Source organism: Ambystoma mexicanum, chromosome 1p (genome assembly GCF_040938575.1).
Source record: "Ambystoma mexicanum isolate Mex_15411 chromosome 1p, UKY_AmexF1_1, whole genome shotgun sequence".
Lineage (NCBI taxonomy): Eukaryota > Metazoa > Chordata > Amphibia > Caudata > Ambystomatidae > Ambystoma > Ambystoma mexicanum.
This window is the reverse complement of record NC_090921.1, coordinates 1,298,626,230-1,298,639,149: the sequence shown is the minus strand read 5'-3', so window position 1 is coordinate 1,298,639,149 and position 12,920 is coordinate 1,298,626,230. Positions and strand designations below refer to the sequence as shown.

Sequence of the window (12,920 nt, the reverse complement as noted above, 5' to 3'; positions counted from 1 at the left end):
CTAATTTGTGATCATGTCATGATCTCTGCTTCCAAAAGATCAGGACTTGCCCGACTCCCTTGGAAGCAGACCCATAACCCCGGTTCCGAGTGCCAGCCAGTCCCAATTGGGACCTTTTGGACCCTGTCCTGGCGCCAGTGGCACCAGGCTCATAAAGATGCCCAGTCCCAGCGCTGGAAGCGCCGGGCTCATAATGCTTGGGTGGACTTACCTGCAGCAGACCATGCTGCTTACTTACCTGCCAGTTGAACCCCTGATCCTCTTCTGTTTGGGACTACTTTTCCTGTTGGGTGGGGCAGGAGCCACTCCCTAGGTTCAGAACACTGGAACTCTTCTGGAAAGCAGGAACTCTTTTCTTACCTAGGCGTGGCTGTGGAAGGAGACACCTAAGCACTACAGGAGGCTATTTAAACCACACCCGATGGATGAATCTTGCTTTGCGTTATTCTGCATTCTCTGCAGCAGAACGCTCATCGTGTCTTCTGCTTCTGATCCTGGGCCTAAGGGAACAAAGGCTTACCATCCTGGAATCCAGTCTTCAGCAGCACCTGTAAAGACAAAGAAAGAACAGGTTAGCACTACGGTCTTCAGTGGCAGCGCATCTCTTACCTGGTCCATCGGCTGTCACCAACGCCTCGCGCTGCATTCCGGCATCTGAAAGACAAAGGCTTACCTACTCTTCGCATGCTCCGGAGGTCTTCGCACTGCATTCCGGCATCTGAAAGACAAAAGCTTACCAGCTCTTCGCACGCTCCGGAGGCCTTCGGCGCTGCATCCCGCATCTGAAAGACAAAAGAAGGTGCGTTTAAAGACATTGGGCAACTTTATTACTCACGTGCCATTACTCCTTCCCACGCCGAATCCAGTGGGTATTCCAGCACCCTTCAGCTTCTCTAAAGCTCCGAACTTGTACCTGCAAGATAAAAGGGACAGTTAGTGCGCATCGTGAAGCAGGCTACAAGCGCTTACTTACGTGCTTCCAGGCGCTGCTATTCCTCACGCGGGTTCGATCCTCAACTCTCATCAGCCCGCCATCCGCCATCGCCGGAACCCTGCAAAACAAGAGATATCATTACAAAAGACTTTTAAGACATTTGAAGTGCCCAGAACTTACCGTTCGTGCAGTTAACGACGGACAGCAGTCCTCTGAGGTCAAGAGGCCTGCACCCTTATCCAGTGAAGAAACTGGTTACGGCACCCTGCCCCGAGGCAGATGGAGAGCTCAGCGTTCACTTACCTAAGGTGAGGGCGTTAACCTTTGGGGTTCTACAGGAGAAGAGAAAGGGAAGAGGAGAGAGGCACCCAATAACCCCAGTTCATTAATCCCATATTTTATATCTGCAGACATCTTACTCTTCAAGTCAGACATACAGTGCACAGAGATCCAGCCCAAAGAGCCAACCGTGTGTTACACATCACCTTTGAAGATACGGCATTCACCCAGTCAAGACCGGCGCCTCTGCGGCAATCAGGTGAGCGTTACAGATCACGAATACAATTAGTCACCCCCCAAGACAATTGTATCACCATGCATCTCATGTAAGAGTTTCGAGATATCATCAAAAAAGCATTTACCTGATGAACACGGCCCATTAATGCATCCCAGAGTGTCATGCCTGCTGGACATACCTCTGGACCAGGAACGACTTCTCCATACAAAATGAGTTACGCCCATAGAACCACTAGACCATTCTACTCAAAATGGAAGTTGTTCGATGCATTGCCTGGAAAACGACGTCTGCATTTTTCACGTCGTAAAATTTCACGTGACTTAGGTCCGTCACGTGTATCACGGCAGTGCGTACATAAGCAGCGTGGAAACTCCATTCGCTGCTTCTGATTAAGTCAATTTTGGCGTTTTGGTAGCTGAACTCCGGACCTGCGTTCTCGCATTCCCTTCAGCAACTTCTTTGGCCTATTTTGAGCGTGTTTCCTCCACACGCTTATCCTGTTTTCAAGCGCGGCTGGCCTGGCTGCGTGTATTCTATCGCGTGCAATCCTGCACGTGGTTTTCTGAACTATTTTGAACCTTTGGTACCTGTGACAGTTAACAGGTGAAATTCTAATTTTTGTTCATCGTGGGAAAGGAAGTATTTCATGAACTATTTAAAGGTTATTGTGCACAGTACTTTGGACGCTATCCTGTGGTGCACCAACCCGGTATCTAGCGAGAGCCTCGTGCCGTTCGGGATAAGTCTCCCTTACTAATCTTCCCTTCCTTTGTCGTTTGTTCAACTCCTGGTTTTCTTCAAGGAATCTTCGTGGATTACTTCAGTTTTGCCATAAGGTCAGTGTCTGAATTAATGCTAAAACTGTGTTATCTTAATAATTCGATTGGGACAGTTTCTTATGATACTTTATCTATCCTAGGCATACTTCCTACACAACTCCCACGCCCTTTCCAGTGATCCATCTCTCTGCCTGTTTTATCCAGTCAGAGAGTTGTATCATTTGGAAGGTCTAATTTGACCTGCCTACAATCAAGTCTTGTGAAAATAGGATCCGGAAGAGCCCTACCAAATTGTATCCTTTATTGGTTTCCGTATCCTTTTCAGTTGATACATTGGTGATTTATGACAGAATCAGAAGCCATGGAGGGTACGGATCCTTTAACTGTTTTGACTCAGTTAATCACTGACTTGAGAAATGAAATGATTACGGCACAGGACGTGTTACGGCATCGAATGGATGTTATGCAAAATGCCATGCATGCCACTCCTCAGGGAGCACGGGTTCCAGTAGCCACTGCATCTGGATCTGGGACTACAACACCATCATTATCACAGGAAACTCTTAAAGTGGTTATGCCCACACAGTTTCCATTGGCTCCCCCGGAAAGGTTCACAGGTGATCCTAAAACCTACATAACTTTTGTTAATCAGTGCCGACTTCATTTTCTTTGCCGGCCTAATTCATTTCCTGATCTAACTACTAAAGCAGCATTCGTTCTTTCCCATTTGGGGGGTACAGCTGCTGCTTGGGCAAATCCTTTATTGGAATCTAATAGCCCCTTGTTGTACGATTGCGATGATCTTCTGGCTGCTATGAACAAAGTCTTTGATATGCGCTACGCTACTCAACCCACAGATCTGGAGTTGCTGAATTTACAACAAGGTACTCAACCTCTGTTGGCTTACATTGCACGATTTAACCAATCAACAGCCGAAACCCAATGGCCGGAAGACAAGAAGACAGCTGTTTTCTACAAGGGTCTTTCAGAAGAACTCAAAGATGCCTTGTCCACGGTCCCAGTGGTTCCTACAGGTTTTTCAGAATTTCTTGATTTAATCTTACAAATTGATGCCCGAAGAAATGCCCGCAAAGTAGAGAGAAAACCCTTCCTTCATGCACGAGTACGTTCTGATACACCGGCACCTTCTTCAAAGATCCTGAACCAATGCAAATTGGCGCGGTGAGAGGCCGGTTGTCTAGAACCGAAAGAGAGAACCGAAGGAAAAATAACTTATGTATGTATTGCGGTTCATCTGAGCATTTATTGGCGCCATGTCCTAAAAGACCAAATAAGCCTTCGGGAAACGCCAAAACTCGACAGTAGCAGGAGTCCCTGTGTCGAGTGTTACTTCGGACTCCATTACATTTCCAGCTCATGCACCGATAGCTGTTGAGATGATTTTACGTTTCAATGATCAAGACTTGGCTTCCAAGGCTATGGTTGACTCTGGAGCCACTAATAATTACATCGATATCACATATGCCAAGAAATGTTCTATACCCCTTATAGACAAGAACAAACCTGAAACTGTTAATACTGTGGATGGATCAGTCTTGATTTCCGGTATGGTAACTCAGGAGACTGTACCTATTCAGATGACTTTATCAAATGGTCATTCGGAGGAAATAGTCTTCGATGTCATTGCGGCTCCTCAATACAAAATATTACTTGGCCTTAATTGGTTGACTCTTAATAATCCCGCCATAGACTGGGTTACGGGATTGATCCCATATCCTTCCGTTTTTTGCAACGAACATTGCTTTACCAACCAGGTGGTGTCAAATAAATCACATATGTTGGCCTCTATTGAGGGAATTTCCACTATCAGTGTGGTACATCAGAGCGGTACACATATACCAAGTGAATATGCAGATTTTGCTGATGTGTTTGACAAAGGTCAGGAAGAACGGCTGCCTCCACATAGGCAATATGAGTGTCCAATTGAATTAATTCCTGGAGCTAAAATCCCTACTGGTCGAGTTTATTCTTTGACTCTCAAAGAAGATGTTGTCTTGAAAGAATACATCGATAAAGCTCTTGATATGGGATTTATACGGCCATCTCAATCGCCGGCTGCCTCTCCTTTATTCTTTGTTCCAAAGAAGGAAGGAGATCTAAGGCCTTGCATTGATTACAGGGCTATTAACGACATCACCATAAAGAATCAGTATCCTTTACCACTGATTAATGTTCTGTTAGATCAATTAGGAACTTCCAAGTATTTCTCTAAATTGGATTTGCGCGGTGCTTACAATTTGGTTCGCATTCGCGAAGGAGACGAATGGAAGACCGCTTTTAAGATGCGGTACAGCCTTTATGAATATTTAGTGATGCCTTTTGGTCTTTGTAACGCTCCCGCCACATTTCAGTTCCTCATGAATGATATCTTCAAAGACATGATGGATCAATTTGTGGTGATTTACTTGGATGACATTTTGATATATTCATCATCTTTTCCAGAATATGTTAAACACGTTTTAGCTGTCTTACAAAGACTGAGAGAGAACAAACGTTTTGTTAAAGCCGAGAAATGTGTCTTTCATACACAAGAAGTGGAATTTCTGGGTTACGACATTACCAATCAAGGTGTTCGAATGAGTCGTTCCAAAGTGAAGGCCATATTGAATTGGCCTGTTCCACACAATGTCAAGTCATTACAGTCATTTCTAGGATTTGCGAATTTTTATCGCAGATTTATTCGTTCTTTCTTCAAAACAGTGGCACCATTGACAGCTTTAACTAGTTCTAATATTCCATTCTGTTGGAACCAGAATGCCCAAGCTTCTTTTGAGAAGTTAAAAGAAGCATTTACCACAGCACCTGTACTTCAACATCCTGATCCGGATGGTCAGTTTATCGTTGAAGCTGACGCCTCCAGTGTCGCTACAGGAGCTGTACTCTCGCAGGTTTGTGCAGAAACTAAGGAGGAGCATCCAGTTGCCTTCTTCTCACGCAAAGGTACCCCATATGAACAAAACTATACTGTCACTGAGCGTGAATTACTTGCAATCAAGGATGCTTTCCAAGAATGGAGACATCATCTTCTTGGGGCCAAACATCAGGTGGTGGTGTATTCGGATCATAGAAATCTTCAGTCATTCAAAACTATGAAATGTCTTACAGCTAGACAGGCCAGATGGCATGTTTTTTTTGCTCAATATGATTTTCAAATTACTTATCGCCCTGCCAGACAACATGTCAAATCGGATGCTTTGTCTCGCATCGGTGAAGAGGTGAAAGAAGAATCATCGGTGCAAAATAAGTTGTTGGCAGATCACGTGATATGTAGTTGTTCTGCACAACCTTCCCTAAAAAACGAGTTACAGGAGTGGGTGAAACTAAATCCACAATTGATTCAGGAATTGAATATTGATATATACAATGGTTTGCCTTTTAAACAAGGAGTACTCTATCTACCAACTGGTACCACTCAGAACAAGGCCCTCAGTTGGGGTCATGATTCCTTGATTGCCGCCCATCCTGGACAGAAGAAGACTCTAGAGTTACTGAAAAGATGGTGTTGGTGGCCGTCTATAACACAAGATGTTATAAATTATGTTTCAACATGTTCGGTATGCAGTCAATGCAAGAACACTCCTGGCAAACCAGTGGGTTTACTCCAGTCTCTACCTGTTCCCAAAAAACCATGGGACATGATATCAATGGATTTTGTGGTTGAACTTCCAAGAAATAAAGGCTACGATACCATATGGGTGGTGGTGGACTACTTTACAAAATTGGCGCTTTTCATCCCCTGTATTGGTGTACCAACAGCTGCTGGTCTGGCTGATCTATTCATCCGGCATATATTCCGTTTTTTTGGTCTACCTTCAGTGATAATCACTGACAGGGGCTCACAATTTGCATCACGTTTTTGGAGAGCACTAAATTCGGCATTACTAATTGATGACAGATTGTCTAGTGCTTATCACCCTCAAACGGATGGACAGACTGAGAGAGTCAATAGCACTATGGAACAATATCTGCGATGTTTGTGCCTGCAGTTTCAGTCAGATTGGCTCAATGTTCTGCCGGCAGCAGAGTTCGCCTATAACAATTCCTATCATAGTGCTATAGGTACTTCACCTTTCTATGCTTTGTATGGGCAACACCCACGTTCCATTCCTTTGGATTCCAGATTGTCTTTGGATACTCCTGCAGCAGGACGTAATTTTAGAGATCTTAAGTCTACAGAAGAAAGTTAAGCAGCAATTGGAGCAAGCTAAAAAACGAGACAAGACCTATGCCGATGCTCATAGAAACCCTGCACCTGTCTACAAAGCACGTATGAAGGTATGGCTGTCCACAAGAAATTTGAGGATACCAGGTGAAAAGAAATTGTTGCCTAAATACATCGGGCCATATGAAGTGCTCCACGTTATAAATCCGGCTGCTGTCCGTCTGGCTTTGCCACAACGGTGGCGAGTGCATTCTGTATTCCACGTGTCACTCATCAAACCGTGTTCGGATGCTACTTGATTGCCTATACGGCCTGTTGCTATTTCTGTGAAAGGGTCAGACGAATATGAAGTACATGACATTCTGGACATGAGGTTACGGTCTGGGAAACCATTTTATCTGGTGGATTGGAAAGGTTATGGTCCCGAGAATAGATCCTGGGAACCTCTGTCTAACATTCATGCTCCAGCTTTATTAAGGCGATTCCACTCGAAAAGGGGAGAGGCTGCTCCTTTGGGGGGTGGCACTGTCATGCCTGCTGGACATACCTCTGGACCAGGAACGACTTCTCCATACAAAATTTGTTACGCCCATAGAACCACTAGACCATTCTACTCAAAATGGAGGTTGTTCGATGCATTGCCCAGAAAACGACGTCTGCATTTTTCACGTCGTTAAATTTCACGTGACTTAGGTCCGTCACGTGTATCACGGCAGTGCGTACATAAGCAGCGTGCAAACTCCATTCGCTGCTTCTGATTAAGTCAATTTTGGCGTTTTGGTAGCCGAACTCTGGACCTGCGTTCTCGCATTCCCTTCAGCAACTTCTTTGGCCTATTTTGAGCGTGTTTCCTCCACACGCTTATTCCGGAGCTGCGTGAATCCTGTTCGCGTGCTAAGTCTACACGCGCACGCTGTCTGCAAGCGCGGCTATCCTGAGCTGCGTGAATCCTGGTCGCGTGATAAATCTCCATGCGGACGCTGTCTGCAAGCGTGGCTGTCCTGAGCTGCGTGAATCCTGTTCGAGGGCCAAATCTCCACACGGATGCTGTCTGCAAGCGCAGCTGTCCTGAGCTGCGTGAATCCTGTTCGCGTGCTAAATCTCCACGCGGAAGCAGTCTGCAAGCGCGGCTGTCCTGAGCTGCGTGAATCCTGTTCGCGTGCTAAATCTCCACGCGGAAGCTGTCTGCAAGCGCGGCTGTCCTGAGCTGCGTGAATCCTGTTCGCATGCCAAATCTCCACGCGGACGCCGTCTACAAGCGCGGCTGTCCTGAGCTGCGTGAATCCTGTTCGCATGTTAAATCTCCACGCGGACGCTGTCTTCAAGCGCGGCTGTCCTGAGCTGCGTGTATCCTGTTCGCGTGTTAAATATCTACACGCGGATCCTGTTTTCAAGCGCAGCTGGCCTGGCTGCGTGTATTCTATCGCGTGCAATCCTGCACGTGGTTTTCTGAACTATTCTGAACCTTTGGTATCTGTGACAGTTAACAGGTGAAATTCTAATTTTTGTTCATCGTGGGAAAGGAAGTCTTTCATGAACTATTTAAAGGTTATTGTGCACAGTACTTTGGAGGCTATCCTGTGGTGCACCAACCCGGTATCTAGCGAGAGCCTCGTGCCGTTTGGGATAAGTCTCCCTTACTAATCTTCCCTTCCTTTGTCGTTTGTTCAACTCCTGGTTTTCTTCAAGGAATCTTCGTGGATTACTTCAGTTTTGCCATAAGGTCAGTGTCTGAATTAATGCTAAAACTGTATTATCTTAATAATTCGATTGGGATAGTTTCTTATGATACTTTATCTATCCTAGGCATACTTCCTACACAACTCCCACGCCTTTTCCAGTGATCCATCTCTCTGCCTGTTTTATCCAGTCAGAGAGTTGTATCATTTGGAAGGTCTAATTTGACCTGCCTACAATCAAGTCTTGTGAAAATAGGATCCGGAAGAGCCCTACCAAATTGTATCCTTTATTGGTTTCCATATCCTTTTCAGTTGATACATTGGTGATTTATGACACAGAGTGAGTCATTTCTCCTTGTATGTTATATCTGCAAAAATAATTTGGCCTTCCCCATCCATCACCACTTTATCAACCTTATATGCAACCCTTTCCTAAATAAGATACTTACCCCTCTGGAATTAGATCAATAACAATTAGACAAATCCTTATTATATCTAGAATTAGTTAGTCCTTGTCTAGTCTCATCTATCAAATGTGTCTCTTGTAAAAGGACTATATCAGCTTTAATTCGCCACAATCTCGCCATCACGTTCCTTCTTTTCCTAGGACAGTTCAAGCCCTTCACATTCCACGTCACTATAGTCAAGTCATTCATTCCCTTCTCTTAGTATAACAAAAATGAAAGTCAGAGATATTACCGCACCCATCCCATGTAATTATTGTAACAAGCAAATCAATTACCTAGGCCACCATTTTAAAAGTAAAAGCATCAGAATCCTCATATATCAACAGAGTAAATCTGAGTATTTCATCAATGCAAAAAAGTAACATTGGAACACATAAACTAAACACTCACAAGACATAACAAAGAAATAAACCAAACTGAGATAACTGCCAAAATAAACCCCAGAGAAATCCTGCAGGTGCCCATCCGAAATCAAACACCCCTGCACAACCCCTATTCCCACCTAACCCCTCCAAGGTTGTGCCGCCATGTCTCATACATGAAACATTGTCATCTCTCCAGTACAATAAGGTAATGAACGACTATAAAACAAATTGTCATCAAATACAGAATTGCAAATACTTTTCATCTGAAACTAAATAATCTACCACTAGATTTCCACTAATAAATCCAACATAGTACCCACATACTTGCAATAAGCATTACCCATTGTTTCTTTCCTACCCCTAATCCTTATCCTTATATCAGAATCCATATAATTCCATGAACAAACTCCATCATTGCAACTCTGAAATGCCACAGTATAATAGCATTCTCATTCAACCACCTAGCAACCATTCTGTTCACTATGAACCAAATTACACTACGTATTCACACTAACAAGATTGCGCATGCATGCCATAATACATCATGCATTAATGCATGTTCAAATACAGTACACATATATACTGGTGTTGATGAGTTTGTGCATGTGCAAACACTATTTACACACTGAAATGAGTTACTGTTTAAGAGTAAATGGACCATAAAGCCACCCCTACTCTCCAAGGCAACCATCTACATGTCGCTGAACCATCACATCTGCCATAGAGCCCTGCATAAAGCAGACAATTCTTGTCATTTCACTATGAACACATTTTGTGCAGGGACATTATGTACTAACATTTGTGTGGACTGATTGTTGACTGACGATCAACGTTGCACTGGTCAGTAAGTGGAAATGTAATCTGTGAGCTGCCTATCCAGCGGAAGCATTGATAGCAAAGCACTGAGCAAACCCAGCATCAACACACATAATGCAATCTGGCAATCCGGCCTGAATGGGACCCTGGCACGACACTATCACAGCCACTAAGGTCTTAGCCAGTCCTGGGGCATTAAGGGGGAAAGACTGGCAGAACTAGCCTGCATCAGATGTGACCTGACCCCAAGACCTGGTTTTATAGAAAACCCACTTACCCGGCCACAAACACCCATATCGTTAATCAAGAGTACGTATGTGTGTTTCCGTCTTTAGAAAGTATGATGCTAATAACAGTAGCAATGGGCCATTGTGTGTGCCCTAGCACCTGAAAGGGTCACTGTGATGTCACTAGAACTTACAGGCCTCTGTCTGAAACGGACTTAAGAGCTGCACGATTTCTAATTAAACTGGCAAAACACGTTATCCGCTGACAGTACTTAAGCCACAGGATAAGCAAATCCACCATGTACACAATCAACAAGCCCATGAGCTGTGGTGTAATAATCAGACCCCCGTAAGTGAGGCATGCAGTGAATAGAACCGGAAGGTGGCCTAATGTTTCCATACGAAGAATGACAATTGTGCAATGTCATATGTGAATGCTTTGATGGTCAAGATCCCATATGAACATCTCTTCTGAAAAACACATTTGGTGTAGGCACAAGGGACACAATCACACCCACCAGCTGAAATAAAAAGGGCCAGTATATTTGTACAGAAGCAACAGGCCTCTGATAATGGCACATAACCCCCTCTCCCATTGGCAAACGCCTGACTTGATGAGAAGAAATACTTGGCTGAGGGGAGGCCAGGGATATTCAAAACAATCCAGCTACAACGAAAACCCGCTGACATACCCACCTCACATTCAGATTGGGTTTGTGTTGCGGCAGATAACGAAGTGCAGTCAGTAGTCAATAATTAAAAATAAATCAAGCAAATATGAAGTTTAAAATGAAGTTAAAGCATAGAGTTAGAACTCAGATGACATCATCATCTCTTCTTCTTTGAAACAGTTCTATTAATGGGTGCTTCCTCCATGGGTTGGTGGTCCAAGTCTTTAAGAAACGCTTCAGCCAACTGATGATCTGAAAAGGAGTGTACTGTACCATTTAGCACCACTCTCAGTATCGCTGGATAGATCATATAGTACTTTAAGTGTTTGTTCCTCGCCTTCTCCTTGGCAACATTAAACGCCTTTATTTTCTCCAGTACATCACGACTTAGGTCCCCAAAGATCATTATTTTATGGCTTCCCCACGATAGATCACCTTTGTCTCTCGCCTTCCTCAACACCAACTTTCGCACTGGGAACCTCAAAAATGTAATGATCAAATGCTGAGGTCTCTGTCCAGATGATGGTTTGGGACCCAAAGATCTGGGCGCCCTTTCAATCTCCAGAGGGGTTTTAGGATCAAGGTTGAGTAATTTAATCAAAGCTTTCCAAAAGTCTGTGGGGCAACCCTGCTCAATATTCTCTGGAAATCCTGCCACACGGATATTGTTTCTTCTAGAAAAGTTCTTCTGTTCAGAGCACTTGAGAGTCCGTTTTTCCCACTTCAGCCTGCAAATCCTTTATCTGGATAGCCTTTTTCTGTGAATCATCACGGTTAAATGATTTTCCAGAGTAGTAAATTTCACTGACAGTTCATTGTATCTGTCCTCAGAAGCCAAAAGGGAAGACTTGATGTCAGCAATATCTGTGGTTGCTTTCATCAGAAGATCCATCAATTTATCTTCTCTCTTTTCAGAACGGCATTGATAAGCTCCTGTAACTAAGCCATCTTCAGCGGTACAGTGTGGCATTGCAAACTCTCCTATTGCTCACATGTTTGCTTGTTAACGCTTCTTTCTGGATAATTGTGCTGTGATGCAGAGGAGGCATTTCCCTTCTTCTTATCTCGTAGCCGATGGGTGAAGAGAAAAGGACAGTCCTGTCCTGCCACCACGGTGTAAACCCTTTAATGTTGAGGTAAAGGACACTGAGGACTCTGTCCCAAAACCTGGTGGAAAAGCCTGTAGGACTGACCAGAAGCAGGGGATCGATGGAGATGATGGTAGGGATCCTGCGGAATATCCGGTGAACAAACGAAGAAACCGAGAGCTAGTTACAGAACTATAAAAGGGCAGCAATAAAGGTAGGTCCAAGACAGGATAAGATAAGCTAAGAAGATTCAGGAGGAAAGTCAGAGCGACCAACAGGAAAACTAGCTTCTTACCCAAAGCGGAAAGTCCAGGGGTTTAAAACGCGGCGAACTGCTGCTTGCTTTGTAATGAAATACTGGAGAGCCAGGTGCCATCTTGGAGGCAACGGTACAAGTCTATGAAAATATAGTGGACTATTGGGCTGCCTTCCACCACCTGTGCCACAGTGACCACTGCATCAAAAGCCTCTCTTCTCTTGGCTTGGTATAGTGTTCACAAACACATGGGGGAATGCTTCCCTTCCCCTGGTTCCAGCTTCTCCCACAGCCAACCTTGTTCACTAACCTGCCAGGTGCTGTGACTATGAAGATTTCCCATGATTTATTCCTCATATGCGTGCAAGTCCCAGACTCCCCTTTCTGACTTAAATTCCGTTTTCTGCAATACTTTGTATACACCCCTGCCAAGTATCAAATGGCGGTTTTGGATATTTTAAAGTTATATCACCACTGTCTACGTCCCAGATCCTGTCTTCTGGGTTTTGCTCACCCTCACAGGTTCTCTACTAACTTCTTTGGGCCCCTGCGCCTCCCCAACAATGACCGTACCTTTTTTTTCTCCAATCTGCAATGGTTTTTGGGTCTTCCTGGGTGCCATCAGTCTGCCGTTGGGCTTCCCTGCCCTTTATGGTCGTTCTGCGGTCTGTAGCTGCTCCGCAGTCCAAATCTTCTTCTGCGGAATGCAACGTTTCCCTCTTGCATTCCCTCTTGCATTATAAAGTTTGCTGCAATGGCAGGAGTTTCTCCTTGCAGGTTTGTAAAGCGGTCCTTCCGCTCCAGACCGGCTCTGCTTCTGCTTACTCCCGCCTCAGCATCTCGGTCAGCGTTCCTCCTTCTCTCTGGCCTCTTCTTGCCCTTGCGGGTCCTCCAGGGAGGACTCAAGGCCATTCACAGTCCTTCTTCTGTTTTTATAC

At 44.6% G+C, this 12,920-nt stretch overlaps 1 pseudogene; it reads right to left on the bottom strand.

Moving 5' to 3' along the window:
- Nucleotides 1–11,044, bottom strand: part of LOC138545769 (PRKCA-binding protein-like) — a 28,438-nt pseudogene extending 17,394 nt beyond the window's left edge.
- Between the last annotated feature and the right edge of the window lie 1,876 nt (nt 11,045–12,920).